Source organism: Ovis canadensis, chromosome 1 (assembly GCF_042477335.2).
Source record: "Ovis canadensis isolate MfBH-ARS-UI-01 breed Bighorn chromosome 1, ARS-UI_OviCan_v2, whole genome shotgun sequence".
Taxonomy (NCBI): domain Eukaryota; kingdom Metazoa; phylum Chordata; class Mammalia; order Artiodactyla; family Bovidae; genus Ovis; species Ovis canadensis.
Window position 1 is genome coordinate 182,447,367 of NC_091245.1, and position 12,601 is coordinate 182,459,967.

The 12,601-nt window shown below is 40.2% G+C and overlaps 1 protein-coding gene across 48 annotated transcripts in view; it reads right to left on the minus strand.

The window, feature by feature from the left end:
* The window catches only part of ZBTB20 (zinc finger and BTB domain containing 20), an 838,712-nt gene that overhangs the window by 166,450 nt on the left and 659,661 nt on the right, over positions 1-12,601 (minus strand). For 45 of the 48 annotated variants that reach the window (XM_069553780.1, XM_069553617.1, XM_069553842.1 and 42 more), the window contains one exon: positions 5,444-5,483. The exons of the other annotated variants lie outside the window; for them this stretch is intronic. The gene's annotated coding sequence lies outside the window, so the exon portion shown is untranslated. The remainder of the gene's footprint in view (positions 1-5,443; positions 5,484-12,601) is intronic. 48 annotated transcript variants of the gene reach the window in all.

Genomic DNA, 12,601 nt, shown 5'->3' on the forward strand with positions numbered 1-12,601 from the left:
GCTGGGACTTATCTATTAAGTTTCTGAGTTTTTCTCCTTTCTAGACTGCTTAGACTAGCGGGAGTCAGCGACCTAGAAAATCATTACTCTTATGCAGATCCAGATTTTCCCTTGGGAGGAAGACAGTCAGTGAGCCCCTTCTATCTCTCATACTAAGTTCTGTCCTTCCACCTAGACTTTAGCAAAAATTCTGGCTCCCCAGCTATCAGTTTTTTACTTTTCAATGGGTTTAAAATTTGAGTGGGGAAAAACTGCTTTTTATTGTACCCCTTCAAAGAATCCTACACTTAGGTTTATGCTTTTGCTCGAGATATCATTTCTTTACTTTTCCTTTCTTTCTTTTCTTTTTTACATTCAAGCCATTTTTGAAGACTAGCTAATTGGGAAGCCTGGGGTGCTGCAGTCTATGGGGTCACAAAGAGTTGGATACCACTTAGCAACTGAACAACAACAAAAATCGCATTTTACACAATGTTTTCCAGCCCATAAGTTTTCTTTCATGAATGAAATCCTATAGTACTTATTGGAGTATCATTCCTTTTGGAATTGTTATTATCTTATGTGCATATGGAACACTCAAGAGTATGGCTTCTTTTCGTAACTCAATTTTAAGTTTCTTAAGAACACACAAGGGCAATGTGCTCGTTTATGTTTTAACTCTCCACTAAACATGATTCTGAATCCTAGCTTGTGCTGTGTTTTCATTTTAGTAATATACTCCCCCATTTCCTTTATGAAAAGCTTATGGAAAGCATTGTTTAATAGGTAGAAAGGCTAAAAGGAATGGAAGCAGAGAGAGGTAATGCTCCTGGCTGCGGTAGACTGGTCTGCAGTGTGTTTTGATTCTCTGAATCAAAGATAGAAAAAAATAGCCACTACTACTACAAGGAAAAAAACATGAGGAGGAAGGGTCCTGAAAATGATATCTGAGCAATGAAAGACAGTGAATATTTTAAAGATCACTGAATTTAATTTATTCAACCTAAATGCATAAAAGTACAGGTGGGGACATTATTTATGCAGGTATATGCAAATCACTTTATAAAATAGGCAAAGCCCTTCTGCTTTTTATAAGTTGCCAAGGTGGTTCCTGATATTTTAAAAGCTATGCACCTTTCATGTAATTTCCTAAGACTTGGAATCCCTCTATCAGAATCTCATAGTCATTGTCGCAGCAAGTTTGTTTTTTTTCTCTCCTCTGGGACATTTACAAGGCTCTCATAACCATCATAAAAAGAGTGGTTTCCACAGAGATGTGACTGGAAAAAATCACTTGGAAATCGCTGAGGAGCAAGTCACAATGTTCAAAGCAGAGAACATAGGCTTTGAAAACATGAACCCATCTGACCTCTTGAATTTAGAACAGTGAATTCCTGAGCTCTGAAACATGGGGCCCGGCTGTGCATGCCATATTGGTGCTATAAGACTGGCAGTAGGTTGGCTGTGGCATGGTCTATTTCAAACTCCTTCACAGTGCCCAGTGCTGCATGTTCCCAGATGACATTTGGTTGGCAGAAGCTGGGCCTCCAAAGCTGGCAGTCTGGAACGCAGCCCACTGTGTTTTGACAAACACATAATTGACCATCTGATCACCAGCCTACGTTCTGCACTCAGGTCACTGAGGGGACCTGGGCTTTCAATAGGTCCCTTACTCCTTATCTTGTTCATCTCCGCAAACATTTCTCCAGAAAGTAATACAGAGAAGACTTATGCACACCCACACATATCTTCCCATTTGCTAAAGAGAGCATGGCACATGCAACAGAAGCCGCTGAAAACCTCCTTTAAATTGTCCTGGCAGCCCAGCGCAAACAAGAGAAAAGCACACTTACGGTGAACTCTAATTCAGAAGGAAGGAACAAATATCCGGCATTGTTTCAGTACTCGGCTGTGCATAAGTTGCAATTCAGTTCAATGGCTTGGAACTTCTTCTCAGAAAAGGGCAGCCATGGGAAAATGATAGGAACTGGGGCTTTGATTGACATTAGGAGGATCTTATTAAGAACTGGTTTTATTTTCAGGTGAGAGAAGAGAAAAGCCAGACTGGCAGTGTCCCCTCCTTCTTGGCCTGCCAAGGCCACTATGAGAGGAGGAGACACACATTTCTGGAGACCAGTAGGCCCAGTTCAAGTTGAGGTCTCCAGTGAAGGGATTGTAAGGAACATTTCACCTGAAATTTGGCCCCACACAACATGTGAGCCTTCATCCAAGAAGGCAAGGTTTGTGCATGGGGCCAAGCCAGGCTGGCGTTAGGCAAACATCAGTGTCTATGCAGCACTACCCAGTGGCCTCTCCTCTCCTTTCCCAGCCCCACTGCACAGTTGAAGCCCTTGGTTTTCATCTTTGACCTGCTCTCCCTTTTCTCAGTCAGTCACCAGACTGCTCTTTTTCTAAAACATAAATCTACTTAAAATTCTTCAAAGCCTCACCAAGCCTGTTACTTCAAGTCCAAACTCCCTGTTCAGCACACAAAGCCTTCCATGATCTGCCTCCTGCTTACTGGCCAGCCTCATCGCCTTTGAAAGGATCTCCTTCAGTCACGAAACTTGAGCCGAGAACTCGGAACCTGCCTGCTGTGTGTCATCTCCCTGCTGCATGTCACCTCCTTTGCACTGTCTTTTTTTTTCTGATTATGATCTTCTGTTGTTTGCCCCTCCCTCATAAGCACCTGGTAAACTACAGTTCACTCTTCAGGCTTTTAGGTTCCGCTTGGGCACCTCCCTGTGCAGGTAGGTGCTCCTGCTTCTTTTTCGTTCCCTTGCTACATCTTGTATACACCTCCATTCCAGTGGCCATCACATGGCATGGCCTTTATGTATATCTCCCTATCAGGCTGAGATTTAACAATGGGGAGCATTTCTTATTTATTTAGCAGTTCTTAAAACCGAGAATAGTGACTGGTTTTCCATAAATGTTTGTTGACTGAGAACTGAATAAAGAGCCATACGTGATAATCCATCAAAACCTAAGCTAAGCAGTAGTATTAACTTCTACAAGTAGGATAGGAGCCTCCAAGCAATCCAATGAAGGCAGAAGACCGCAGTAGTAAGGCACTTTGGATGGTTATCACTGGGTGAAAGGAAGAGTGGCGGACTGAGGGTGTGATGGAGGAATGTCTTGTTAACAGAGAAGGTAGGCAGTGAATTTTCAGGCTTTTCAACATTTAGTTTTCAATATGGAAAGGTCCTTTCTGAGGATGCATCTGAGTTTGAACTGTGGACAGTTCTACATTTTAAGAACCCGGTTCTCAAATAGGGTGAGTCTGTGCTATCTACTTCAAGGCAGCATGTCAGGTCATGGAGAGCTCCTTTCTGCTCTGCTAAAGATGAATGGGATGAAACACTTTCAGGGGAATGTCTGGAAGCTATTCAGCTCCTATTGAAATCTATGTCAAAGACTTTGGACTAAAGGCAGTGCCAAGGAGAAAAAATTCGAACAGGCAGAATGTTGCACCTGCCTGGAGGAGGCCATTCAGTGGCACTAGGAGCTAGAAGCGCTAAGGGATAATGTTTTCACCTGTCCCCAGGGAACTTTTCTTCTCCTTCTGATGGGGCCCTGGGGCACCACCTCCGGAGCCATCACCTGTGTCTGTGGGCACATGAGGTCAGCAGAAGTGTCACAGGCCCTGTCACCCTTGAAATAAAGGCAGTCTCCAGATTTGAAACAATCTAAGCAAGCATGAAACCTGGCCTGGGAGGGGGGAAAAGGTTAGTGGGTACATGGATGGGCTCTCAGTCTATTCCAGGTCATTTGCTCAGCCTCATCTCTGGTTAAAACTTGGATCTTTCTAGAAGCTGCCAGATTGATGGTTGATGTAGTATAGAATCAGTTTCACATTTTCCTATGAGCCAGGCACGGCCTTTCAATTATGTTTTTTATCTCAAAGGTCTCCCCTCGATTTCTAATCTATGACCCAGGTCTCCAGGCCCCTGAACTGCTTGTGTCTGAAGCTTGCCCTCCAGTGCTGACGTCATAATAGCCGAGCCGGGCGGGCAGGAGTGCACAGTGCTGACTCATCCCCGGTGATGTGAGGATTAATGCCTTGTCTAACACACAGCTATTATGTGAACTGTTTTTACACAAAAGAACTGTAACAAAAATGATTTGCCAGTCAGAGGACTAGAAATACACAGTGCTAGGTAACTGGAGTAGGGACAGAGAGATGTAAAGTGGTAACCGCAAGCATGAATGCCGACACCCTCCAAAGCACTGACAGACCCACTCTATCAACACCGAGAATGAGGAATAACAAGACTTGTCAGGGGCAGAGAGGACCCACCCCTGCTGTATAAATGCATTACACACAGCACCAGTCTTTGGGGAGTTTAATCAATCTCCTTTCTCTGTCAAATAACTGTCACTTTAGACTTTAGCCTTAGCATCCTTTGGAGGATATTGCTCCCCTAAATATATTTGCAACTCGCTTCTAGGAATGTGAGTGGAAGCCACACACAAGCGAAAGAGCCATGGGAACTCCCTTCCTGTGCAAATGCTTGCAACACAAGAAATACCTCGCAGTGCGAAGGCGTCAGTGAAGCGAGATAGAATGTTGTGAATAGGGGACAGTGTTCACCAGGGAGTGAGAAGCAGCTGGAAGGACACTGATAATATTTATCATGTGAGGTGACTGCCACTACCTGTAGCATTACTTGGGTAGTGTCATACACAGTGCCTTTGATTATCTGGGTTCATGGCCCCAGAATCTCTCTCAAGCAGCTCGAGGTAAAATTTATCCAAACCAACTCAGTGCAGCCTAATTTGGGCTTTAAATAATAAATATTCTCTCTTTTCATCTGAAATCAAGTTATTATTTTTCCCCAAATGACTTTCCATCTTTTCTAAAAAGAGAATGGTACCTTCTATAAACCTCCTAGCATATGTAATCCTGGATTTCTCTCTTTTTTTCCTGGACTTTACAATTTCACAAGATTTCAGCCTAAGTGACTGAAGTTTTATACTTCAGTCTTATACTTCCTGTAAAAGGATATTAGAAATTTTGTACAAAAAAATGAAACCTCTGATCTAGAAGTTGAAGTGAAAAGCTATTGAACCTAGAGATGGTGTATAACTGAAGAATAAATAATTGCCCATTGATTGACAGCAGAGCAAAAGCCCAACTGTTGCTGGTATCTGACTGAAGAATGTAAGCTGTAGTCTAGAAGAGCAGTGACTTTTGCAAACAGCAGCTGTGGCCAAGTCAAAGGCAGTCTTTATATAATACAAGTCCAGTGGCTTGGGCTGCTGGCCTTTTCAGCCCCCTCATGATGGCAACCTCTACTATCACCAAGAGCATCGATTCCAAACATGAAAGAAGCTAATACACAGTGAAGACGCCCTGGAAACCACAACAAATTCAACTGGAAAACATGCCAATAAAGACTCAAATTTCCCAAATCAGGCACTTTTTTTTTTTTGGAAAAGTAAAGAAACCATTTTCACTTACACAAAGAGAAGGGGCAGGCCACAGGCTGATGGTCAAGGAACTGAAAATCAAAGACAAAACAAGGAATTAAAAATAAACCCAATGATACTGTGGAGAGAAGGAAAGCAAATTAAGTTTAGACAGGACTTGTTGCTCCTAAAGCATGAGCAGTAACAGCCCATTTTGTCACCTGGAGCCCAAGATTCAGGACTCATAAAATGTCCAAAGATGTGGCCTCTTGCTGTTTGATCAATGTAGAAGGGGTGGTAACCTCTTTCTTTGTCAGCTTTATTCTGATCAGAATCATATGAACATTTTCTAGAGTTGTGCTGTTCAATATAGTAGCCACTAGCCATATTTACCTATTTAAATGTAAAATACTTAAAATTTAATAAAAAAGTAAATGTTTGGTTCCTTGGTCTACTAGTCACATCCCTAGTGCTCCACAGCCACCTGTGGCTGGTGGCTGCCTTACAGATAGACCATTTTTATTGTTGCTTAAATAGCTACTGGGTAGCACATGAGAACAAGTAAAAGCTTTACTATGTTGTACATGACAAATCTTAGCTAATTTTGACAAAGATGAATCAAACTCATAGACTTTGTTTCTTTGAAGGGTAGATTTCCTATGTTTCATGCTTTGGATAAATTCAAAACCTCCATGTGCTGTCAGTCATTAACTGACAGTAGTTACTGCCTTGTCTGCTGCATAGCACCAGGCTAGGAATGTGCCCTCTGACAAAAGGATTTTAAGCAAAAGCATCTGTCCCCCAAAATGCATTTCTAATAATAAAAACTTCAGTTTTCTGCTATACATCAACATGAATCAACATAGGCAGAAACCAACATAATATTGTAAAGCAATTATCCTTCAATTAAAAATAAATAAATGTAAAAGGAGGAAAAAAAAAAAAAACTTCAGTTTTGGGGGGAGTTGACCTTAACAGTTTCTCATTCTATATTTCAAGTCTGACAATTTTCGTTTGTAATCGTCAACACACAAGCCAAATAAGCGATTAATGGACTGGCCTGCTCACTATTGTTTTGATAGCTTTTCTTACAGAGAAATAAAACTGAAGTAATAGAAGATTCAAGAGAATAAACCAAACAAGGATGCTGAGAAGACAAAGCAGGTCTCCTTATCCCACCCGACTCAAATATGTCAAGGACTTAAAATATGCTGGTTGAATTTTTGTGTCTCTGACACTATGGTTTTAGCCACTTCACATAAGGCCTCCAGAAAAATGCAGAACAAACTGTATTAAAAAAGATCAAGTAGAAAGACCTGATTAAATAAATTAGCATAGAATAAGGATAAAGCAGAAAACTGGCAATTAGAGCTTCACTTCTCAGCAAGTTTTCTGGACAAATGCACCACTGTAGAGATTCCTCCAAAGAATACATTTTTCTTTTTGTGGACTAGGTGAAACCCTGTTCCATGAACATGCAGGAGTGAAGGATGGTGTTCATTTCTTTAGACAAGAAGAGTTAAGTTGAAAATCTGCAGCTTGGACCATAAAGAGAGGTTGGGGGTCTCCAATGCTTTTAAAGTGTTTCACAAAATTGATGAGCTTAATGAAAATTTTAAGCAAGATAATTAACTTATGTATGATTCATTGAAAGTATACACAAACTTGAAATATACATGTGTGTGTCTATATATATATATATAGACTAACTAGCTTCAAAGACTTTAAAACTCTAAGTTTTGCTACATTCTAGTCCCGTCTACAAGCTGGTATCCTAGACTATCTCACTGGTGCATCTTTTAAAGTATTTTTCCTTTCTTCTCTTCTTTTCTCCTTTCCTTCCTTCCCGCCTGCTCTTCCAATATTTTTGAATTTGCTTTCTTTCCCAACCTTTGAAAAAAATGGAGAAAAATATGATTGGTGGTTAATCTGTGCAGTGTGCTCGCTTATTTTTCTGTTGTATGTTATAAACCCAATAAGTCTTAATAATAATTATGCTCTTTTTGAACTATGCTCAGTATTTATGTTCTTATATCTAAGCATACAACTTTCTAAATTTCAAGGAGTATTTATTCATAAAAGTTAATCAGTCAAAATTAAATTTTTGATGTGATCAAAAGAGATCGATGTAAATTATACCCAGATTGACTAATATATCCAAGGTCTGGAATGAAAAACTATCTTTCCTGGATGTCAAATGACACACAGGCTGTCAATGACAGGAATCCAAGATGGAGAGAAAATTCACAGTGTGTATGTCACAGTCTAAGACAAATTAAAGCCAAGTTAAATTAAAGATTTTATTGGATATAATTGTTGTCTTTATGTATTAATGAAAATCAATAATATCTATCCCAAATTTAATATTAAGGCTAAAAATTTAATCTCAGAGTTCTTCTACAATTTATAAACATTCATAAATGTCAAAAGGCCCCCGTTTCTTGATTGAATTACAATCTGCTATGCAATTTTGAAAATATGTATTAATCTGCATGGGTTTATTTTTGTTTAGCTCAAATTGTTATTTTATTGATATGTGCCCTTTCTGCCTAAGTGATATTCACTTTGTATGTCTGTATATTGTTTTCATCTGAAACGCAAAGAATTATCTATAGTCGTTTTGCACAAGATTAAAATCATTTGCATTAAGCATGCTGGGTTCAAAGAACAAATATCTAGCAAAGAGTATAGAACTGTAAAGGCCAAATGAATCAGGACCTTAAAACAGTAGGGGAGGCAAGAGTAGAGAGAGGGAGAGGGGTTAAGTGTGATTTTAGTTTTGTGATATCTGAGTAGAATTTATTATATAGTATCAGTCTCCACGGAAATAAAAGTATTATTAACTTTTAGTTAATAGTAACTGAAAGATTAGTCCATTCTGATTTCTGTGTACGTAATGTTCCAGGGCAGTGATTCCCAACTTTTGGAAGTGATGCAGATCCCTATGAAAATCTCTCCTCCTAGAAATTCTTCAAAAATACCAAGTTTCAAGCGTCTCCCAAACTCCAAGGAGGTCTTCTAAGAATTCCAGTTTAGTAACCCCCAGCCTAAAGGGAGAGGGGAGAAAGTGTTCTTTCAGTCCCCTTGCTCATCACTTCTAGGATGTTTTAACAAGTTGCTATCAAGTTAAAGCCAGTAGTAAATGAAATGTATGAAAATGGAGCGTACTACATGGGTAAGTATGTGTGGCTAGAGACACACAGACTCCTTCATGGGACTTCCAGACTCTTCTTTCCTAGTCCTTGACCACTTCTTTATGAGAAAGGCCATAGAGCCTTAGGGACAATAAGGTAGAGGAAATAATGAGCAAAGGAATGATAATAAGAGGTACTATTCACTGAAGACCTTCTATGGTTTCAGGTATCCTAAGTAAATGTTCTTCAATTTGAACATGGGCAGACCCAGGGAAGTGGAGCAGTCTGACAAGCATGCAAAGCCACAAAGTAAATAATAAAGACGTGGCTGTCTCTTTAGAGAGTCAGTTGTCCTTGTGGCTAAGTAATTCAAAATCTTATTTGTACGTGTACTCATTTATCCCATAACTACTTCTTGAAAGTTATACACAAAAAGAACAGACCCTGTTCTTGTCCCCATGGAACTTCCAGTTTGGTGAAACAAACAAGGATTTCTTGAGGAGCGGAAAGCAGAATATGTACATATTTTTTGGATGAAACCGGAGACTTTGCTGAAAGCCTAATTTGTGGCACACTGTTTCAGGCATCAGGCACCCCGAATATTGGATGCTCACCTTAGCTTGAGGATCACCTGCCTAGAAGAGTTTAAAAAGCAGCTCCAACAGTATATCATTTAATCCTGACTACAAGAGTATATACTGTCATTTCTACTTTACCAGAGAAAAAATGAGATTTGAGAAATTAGAAAACTCACCTTAAATCAGACAGTTTCTTGGATTTAATAAGTTTGTACTGTTCCAAAATCTATATATTTATAAATCCTAAGTTCCTGTACCTCTAGGTATTTCTCTCTTTATGTTTGCCCTTGACATCTGGACTAATTCAGGAATTTGTTAGGCTAGTTTAGGCTTCTCCTTTGGAAGGAGACATATTTGGCTTGATTTGGATTCTACATATTGGACGGTGGTAACGGAAAGGTATTGTTAATATTACACCTCTTTTATGGGCAGAAGCTGAGCCACTTGCCAGTTGAGGTAACTGGCTGGATTAGAAAAGGAGCCCAGGGTGTCAGTCTCTCATTCCTCTTGACTAACTCCAAGGCTAGGCAATGGCACTGTCCAGGGGCTTTTTTGCAAGTGGGGTTCACACTGGTTGGTAAAGAGTGAGAGAAATTTGCTAAGGGAAAATAATAGTACAATAAAAAATGGGAAATAATCATAACTCACTTACAAAAACTGGTTACTTTTAGCATTGTGAATAGAAAAGAGAGAACTTATTCATCACAAATGAATCAGAAAATTAGAATGTGTCACAGCACTGATGACAGAGCTGAGGAATTCAGATGAACTGAAGTTCAACACTTATCCTTCTATCTGAATAGGGTAAATGGTGAGACAACAGGACAGAAATGACCTCTTAGACATGCCTTTAATCCTTCCAATCTTTCTTTTCCAACTACTTTCTCTAGTATTTAGGTGGGTTTACATCTTTGTTTATTATGGGTAGAGGTAACATTTTAACATTCTTTTTATGTTCTAGAAGTATTGTGTTAATTAATTCTTATGTGGGAGTCATTCCAAACAGTAGGATAAAGATTTTTACCTTATTGATTTTCCTAATACCTTTCTGGCTTCCAGTGTTTTCAAAGGAAGAGGCATTATTGGATTTTTAGATTCATATGTCTCTCAGAATAAGTGCCAGCTTCATAGGTTCCTGTCAATTGATATTCCATCTTCACTCTGGATACATGATTTCCTTTATCTGACAGATTCAAGAAATTTTATGCTAGATTTAATGACATTTCATGCACCCTGAATTTGGAGGTTTTTAATTCTGTATTTTCTACCTGGCAAAAGATTTACAAGTTAAAGTCAGGTGGAAGGGTTATTCAGATGTGCATACAAAGCATGCTCAATTTCCCATTAGGTACCCCAGGGTCTCCTGCAAGTTTCTTGGTCTTAAGGCGACTGACTATAAATGCCACAAATGGTCATTGATATCTCGGGGGCCTGCTTTTCAAGACCATCTTGAGAAGAACAATAGGAATATCATAGTGATGCTTTACCATTCCTTAAAACACTATGATAATTCTGAATAATGCCTACCTTCAAAATTTAGATGATGAAATAATGATCAGTAAAAAGAGAGAATTCAAAAGCTAAAGTTCAGGGGCTTCCCTGGTGGTCCAGTAGTTAAGAATCTTCTTGTCAGTGTAGGGGCAGGCTGGATCCCTGGTCAGGAACTAGGTAAGATTCCCACATGCTGCAGAGCAGCTAAACCCATGAGCCACAGCTACTGAGCCCACACATCCTGGAGCCGAGTGTCACAGCTAGAGAGCCCACGTGCCGCAAGTACTGAAGCCTGTGCACCACAACTGGAGAGTCGCTGCGGCAAAGTGGAAGATCTGACACCATGAAGATTCTGCATGCCACAACTAAGACCCGATGCAACCAAACTCATAAATATTGAAAAATAAAAACCTCACATGTGTCCCACTGTTCACTGCAGCACTATTTACAATAGCTAGAACATGGAAGCAACCTAGATGTCCATTGACAGATGAATGGATAAAGAAATTGTGGTGCATACACACAATGGAGTATTACTCAGCCCTAAAAAAGAACACATTTGAGTCAGTTCTAATGAGGTGGATGAACCTAGAACCTATTATACAGAGTGACGTAAGTCAGAAAGAGAAAGATAAATATCACATGCTAACACATATATGGGCTTCCCTGGTGGCTCAGAGGTTAAAGCGTCTGCCTCCAATGCGGGAGACCCGGGTTTGATCCCTGGGTCGGGACGATCACCTGGAGAAGGAAATGGTAATCTACTCCAGTACTCTTGCCTGGAGAATCCCATGGACGGAGAAGCCTGGTAGGCTACAGTCCATGGGGTCGCGAAGAGTCAGACACAACTGAGTAACTATATACGACTGAGCGTATATAGTCTACAGTCCACGGGGTCGCAAAGAGTCGGACACAACTAAGAGACTATATTCGATAGCCTATATAGCGACTGAGCGACGCATATATACGGAATCTAGAAAAATGGTACTGAAGGATTTATTTACAGGGCAGCAATGAAGAAACAGACATAGGAACAGACTTATGGACATGGGGAGAGGGGAGGAGAGGGTGAAATGTATGAAAAGAGTAACATGGAAACTTACATTACATATGTAAAATAGATAGCCAACAGGAATTTGCTGTATGGCTCAGGGAACTGAAATAGGGGCTCTGTATCAACCTAGAGGGGTGGGATGGGGAGGGAGATGTGTGGGAGGTTCAAAAGGGAGGGGATATATGTATACCTATGGCTGATTCATGTTGAGGTTTGACAGAAAACAACAAAAGTCTGTAAAGCAATTATCCTTTAATAAAATTAATTAAAAAATAAAAAAAACTCAAGTTCAGCAGTTAGATTTGGGGCCATTTCTGAGCCTGAGACATTGCTGAGATATAACTTGAGACTCCACCCCATCCCACACTAATCCCCCTGAGTGTTCCTGCTTCTTACAGATAGAAAGCCTGAGGAATTAGAAATGAAGTAAAATCAGTAGGGCTGGGAGGGGTGGCAGAGCAGGGTGGGAGGTAGTGTCAGGTACTGAATTTGCTTAATATATTTAGGACAATTTCTTACAGCTCCTAAAACAGACCTTACTCGATGGCATGATGACAATTTAGGAGCTCTTTACAATGTGACTCCAAACAACTTTTCCTTCCATATTTCAAACTCCAGAAGTTATAGCTTTATAGATTCCAAATGGATTGGTATACCAGGGCCTTTTATTATATAGTACATTAATATTCTTTAAGGGACACTGAAAGGGCTTCTCAAGTGATACTAAGGGGTAAAGAACCTGCCTGATAATGCAGGAGATGTGAGAGATGCAGGTTCAATCCCTGGGTCAGGGACGATCCCCTGGAGGAGGGCAAGGCAACCCATTTCAGTATTCATGCCTGGAGAACACCATGGTCAGAAGAGCCTGGCGGGCTATAGTCCATAGCGTCTCAAAGAGTCGGACATGACTGAAGTAACTTAGCATGCATGCAAACAGGAGATGCTGTAAAGAT